This window comes from Botryllus schlosseri, chromosome 8 (assembly GCF_051294905.1).
Source record: "Botryllus schlosseri isolate E-star chromosome 8, Bs_hap1, whole genome shotgun sequence".
NCBI classification, from domain to species: Eukaryota; Metazoa; Chordata; class Ascidiacea; order Stolidobranchia; family Styelidae; genus Botryllus; species Botryllus schlosseri.
In genome coordinates, this window is record NC_137243.1 from 10872486 (window position 1) to 10878648 (window position 6163).

Sequence of the window (6163 nt, forward strand, 5' to 3'; positions counted from 1 at the left end):
CGGAGTTGAATCCGCGCTGGAAATTGCAGCGTTTTGAACTGCAAAATCTCAATATTCTACTTCAATATATGAAAGAAGTGATGCAGTATCGATCTAAAAGGGCATGTCCTGTAAGTTACCCAATTGGGTTGTATTTCGTAGGCCTAACTGTTAGTAAAATCAAGCGAAACAAGGCAGTGACGATATATAACACTTACGAATTGAATTCACATACGGACCAGTAAGTTCGGGGACTGATTAGGCTACCTCACGCCATTTAAGGCCTGCATGAATATAACGGGGACTTGGGTTCCATGTCGGAAGCATGCTTTGATGTTAAATTATAGATTACTAACCTCGGTAGGTTAGTAATCTATTGTCAAATAGATTTATTTAATATCCACTTTTTAACTTTGGCTAGCACAGGGGTTCTCAGCCCTTTCTTGGCCGTGGCCCAATTTCCAGTTTAAAAATGTGCTGTGGCCCACCTGATATTTTTGAGTCATAATCCTGTTTAATGCGTGGTCATGGAGAGCGCCGATATGCCAATTTCTCTAAAATATGCGCTGTTTTTCTCTAACTGATCATATTTAAATCTCGATATCCCGGGACATGAAATCGCGCGAAGCGCGAAAAAAAATTCAAGTTGAATAAATATCCTCCAACAAACGACCAACGACATAATCTTGGGCCCCTTCGAGTTACCCCATTGGGGGTGTGAATGCGGTATTTACGGCCCTGGTAGATCATAAGCTAAAACTTCTAAGTAGATTATTTTCGTCCGCTGCTCCATTCTCGTCGCGAAACAAAATGATCATATCCCTACACTGTGTGATTGGGACTTAAGTGATAGGCCTACTATTGTGGGGAATATTATAATCATTCTGGGCCAGCTTCGAATAATTAATTGGTGGATGGGGCACTACAGAGAAGTGAAGAATGATTTTTCAATATGCATGATGTACTTTGTATGTCTTGTACCGAAACTGCTGAAGTTGCGATGTCAGAATATTCAATCCAATGATACAATCCATTCCTTTCATTATGTACAATGATTTCCAGGTCGGACATTTTAAACCGACTTCAAAGATCAATGCGCTCCGATGAATCCTCAATCCATTAAGATTCGTTGAGGTGGTGCAGTATACCTCCGCCAGAAGTTGCTAATAATTTGCAATTATGGCTATTGTTAGCTTACAATAATACGGCCAGCAGAAGTACAGTAAATCTATACATCAATTTCACTTCATTGCGAGCTCATTGCATACCCCTTTCAACGGCATATGACGCTGCCGGAATACTTGGCTACTTCAGCATTATCTTCCAGTTATTATACGCTTGAAATTATTTTAGTTGCTGTTAGCCGTAGGTTGTCACAGCCAGTAGAATTAAAGCTACCGTTTCTCCCTAACGTTTTCGATTGGTACATGCTGACTTCATACGTGTCACTACGTCTAATCAGGGTAGGATGAAAAGCTTTGTAGCTATGTTGCCTTCGTATAATTAGATAATACGAATATATTTATAGCGAATAACATAAGAAATACAACTAAACTTACATTAATTTTAAAATTTTATAAATAGCTCTGTGGCCCACCTCAAAATGCTCTGTGGCCCACCAGTGGGCCATGGCCCACCCTTTGAGAACCCCTGGGCGAGCATATCGTGTGGTCGCCTTGTCGCTCTCGCTGCCGAACGGTAGCATTCAGTCCGATTCGGTAGGCCTATAAAGTCGTTTCTAATTACGATCAGGGCCATGTTTCCAGAATGTTATACATGTATTGCTCCAACTGCATCCTCACACGAAATTAAAACTCAATGTACGCGTGATACCTGACGCAGCGGCCAAGCAGACAAGCGATATTGTACCGTACGCCTGTAATTTTGTTCTCTTCAGAGCGAATATCACAAACAATTTGGGTATTGCCATTTCCCTGTTTGTGAAAGATTATCACAGCTAAATTACAAATGGTTGCCCACCAGTGACCACAGCCCATGACATACCACGATTATATGTACCTGCTTAACCCAGTTTCCAACCAATGTACATTGTACACTGTACACTCTGTACAGGTTAAAATGAACCAGATAAGGTATATATATAATAAATCCACCTGTAGACATACAATGACTGAGAGTTTCGCGGTATCGGTACTGCCGGAGCCGGTTGGCCTTTGGTAATTACCAAGTACCGGTACTGCTTACAGTAGAATGCGCTCTTGCAATTTAGCTTCAAGTTTTAAAATGGCCTCAAATCAATATAAATTCAATGAGGAAACAATTATAGATGCCAAAACACGCAATACCCGGACAAACTATTGCGGTGACATAGAGCTAACGATCAGTAACTGCTGACCAGTCGCTCGCAACTCGCGACAAAGTTGAAAATATTCAACTTTGTCGCGGAGTTGCGCAACCCTGTCGCAGACGGCATGCTGCGAGTTGCCGGCGACTCCTACAGGGTTGGTGCGATGACATGCAAAATAAGGTCAAAAACATGCAAAATAAGGTCAGTCGCGACATTCAAAATAAGGTCAGTCGCGACATGCAAAATAAGGTCAGTACGCGCATAAATCCAAATCTATACTTCAATTCCAAATCCAACTCTTTTTCTTATGAAAACGAAATTCAAAATATCTTTCCTGTATAGTAGCCTACTTTCAACAGTGAAATTCCTTATCTATATCCTAAATCTTAAGATGTTTCAATCAAAAGATAATCTTGATTACGAAGTCAGTCGCATGTAGAATATTATTATTACTCCGCGCATAAATCCAAATCCATATTTCAATTGCAAATCCAACTCTTTCTCTTATGAAAAATAAATTTAAAATATATTACCTACTTAGTAATTTCATGATTGAGATTCCTCATCTATATCCTAAAGCTGAAGATGTTTTAACAAAATATAATCAGATGATTATTACGATTACGAGGTGATTAGTCGCATCTAGAATATTAACAGTCCGCGTGTAAATCCGAATATTTACTTCAAATCCAACTTTTATCTTCTGCCACTGACCTTATAGTCTGCAATCTGTATGTCGCGACTGACCTTATTTTGCATGTGACTGACCTTATTTTACATGCGGCTGACCTTATTCTGCATGTAGCGACTGACCTTATTTTGCATGCGACTGACCTTATTTTGCATGTGACTGACCTTAGTCGTCATGTTGCGACTGACCTATGTGACTGACCTTATTCTGCATGCAGTCCGCGCATAAATCATAATTTCAAATCCTACTTTTTTCTACTTGAAATCAAAATATATATATTTGCTACCAACCCTACTTTCAACATTGAAATTGCAAAATTCGAATGAAAATTGAGGCATATGTCCTCGTGAAAATTGAAACGTTCAATTTGTTTCCTTTGGCCATTTTAAAATCCAAATTCTATTTTGCATGTCTGCAAACTGCATACCTACATTATGATTTAAATTTCATATCCAAATATAGGAGAAGACCGGGAGCAAAGCTACAGCGGTGGGCTCTTCCAGCCGTTACGAAAAAATGCTTGATTCAGGATGCAAATCGTCAGGAGGTCATTATGTATTTACTGCCGGCGCCAGAAAATCTGAATTGTTTGCTTGTTATGTATGGATTGGAAGTTGAAAGAGGTGGTTTTGAGACCGCTGTCATCTTCGGCCTGACGGGCATGATGTCCGGGCTCCTCCTCGCATACATGATGCTACGTCAGTGTTCATATACAGCGTCGCTTTTCAAAAAAGACCTGGATAATGACGAATACAAAGTAATACAAAATATAAAGTGTATAAAGAGAGCAAGGATGAGAAGCGTCAAAATAGCGAACATTAATAAATCAGGCGTTAGGCCAGGGGATATCGTTTCAGCAATCTTCCGTTCATTATATCGCGTGTGCCATAAGTATTGCATACTGCATTGTGTGTCTTGAGCGGATGAAAATAAATTTATTAGGCTCGAAATTTATATCAAAGGATATAAAAATGAAAAATACACGATGACGATCGATCAGTATAAACTAATACATATTATAAATAAACAACTAGTTAAAACTCGTTCTCCCATTGCAAACGAGTTTAAAGGTCGGGGTAGCGATTCATAAGTTGCACAGGACCTTTTTGGGGCCTTGGCAATGACACGGAGATCAGTCGCTACATGCAGAATAAGGTCAGTCACATGCAAAATAAGGTCAGTCGCATGCAAAATAAGGTCAGTCGCGACATGCAGAATAAGGTCAGTCACATGCAAAATAAGGTCAGTCGCATGCAAAATAAGGTCAATTGCGACATGCAGAATAAGGTCAGTCACATGCAAAATAAGGTCAGTCGCATGCAAAATAAGGTCAGTCGCGACATGCAGAATAAGGTCAGTCGCATGCGAAATTCAGTCAGTCGCCACATGCAGATTGCAGACTATAAGGTCAGTCGCACAAGAAAAAGTTGGATTTGAAGTAAATATTTAGATTTATACACGGACTGTTAATCATCATCATCATTGGTTTATTAGCAATTTTATCAGTTCAATACACCACAAAAAATGCGATACAATGAAAAGAAAGGAAGATGTCGAAGCGACTAGGAGCTGTCTATGGAATCGGACACCCACCTTGGCCTAGGCGATGTAAAGAGGAGGCATGCACACTGAATGAAAGTAAAGAAGATAGTATAGAAAAAGGAAGCGACAAGAAATAGGGCGGCATGTCATGGGAAGCGAGATCGATAGGTCAGTCGTGGTCCGGTAATCTTGAGGATGGACTAGTATTTAGTATTCTACACTGTAAAAAATAAAAACCTCGATTTACCGCGAAATGTTTGGAAGCACGGTAGCCAGACATTTCGTGGTAATCTAACATTACCGCTGGTCAATGCAAATCCAACTTACACTCGTCCGGTAATCTCACTTTACACGACAGACTGTAATGTTACAGTCCCCTCCGGGTATATCCAATCTACATGTTCTCCTGTACATTTGAGACCGAGACCGCCTACCTACCTACCTACTTACATGCCGTCCCTGCAAATCAGGATACATACCAGCTTGTAAATTCACGTACACCCATACCTATCGCAAAACAACCCGATGCTAAAATATCGCAAAATTTTCTTCACACTCCCAAAACGACATTGGAACAAACTGTATATTCATTCTTGATATCACGATGAAGTGGTAATCGATGGAAAAGAATTGCTGCTGGAGGTCTAATTCTTCTTTAGGAGACATGCAGTAACACGAGCGGTCGCAAGAAAAGGTGAATTAATTCCACCACCGGCGAAACTTCCAATTGTTTCTTTTTATCTTCCTCATTCCTTCTGTGTAACTAGTATCTTGCAGTTCCACTAAAAAGAATTCATGAGTAAGGGCCGAGGCCAATTCTTCTACTCAGTAACGATTCTCTACTCAGCAACGAATTCGATACTCAACTCGCGTCAAAAAGTATACTCACACTTAAATACGTCAGAATCGGCACCCAAATCTAAGTCAACGCACCACCAGACTTAAGTGTCAATTTTCACCAGCCAGCAGCCAAGAGCCAACTGCAAGAAACACCCGCAAAATACCGGAGTACCGGTATTGTCGTATAGGTAAATCGGCGCTATTTCATGATGTGAGTTTCAGCTGAGCAAATGAAATCATCATCACACTCAAATGCGTTCGAATCGGCACTCAAATCTAAGTCACCGCACCACCAGACTTAAGTGTCAATTTTCACGGCCGAGCAGCCAACTGCAGGCAACACCCGCCGCATACAGGAGTACCGGTACTGTCGTATATAGGTAAAACGCTATTTTGTGATGCGAGGTTCTGCTGAGCGAATGAAATCAGTGGCGCTTGGACTGATGTTGTGTTTATAATTGTATTTGTAATTATCTTTTGTACCGTTTCGACTTCTTATCGTACGGCATCTCGGTATACCGGAATGTTGGGTGAAGGAGTGAGATCGCACTTAAGTGGATTTTGTTCAATATAATTTTATTATACAATTTTCCCGTCAACTGCGTTTTGAAATTTATAGACACAGAAATGACGACATACGATATTGCGATCGTCGAGCAAAACCGACAAGTTTTGTGCTGCTGCTGGCTCTCGAATTTAACGCTGCTGGTACTTTACGCATGCTCTTCCCACAATAAAATAGATGAAGCATCTTGAACAGACCCCCATTAACCTCAGCTGATAGAGTTCCTGGTAATATCAGT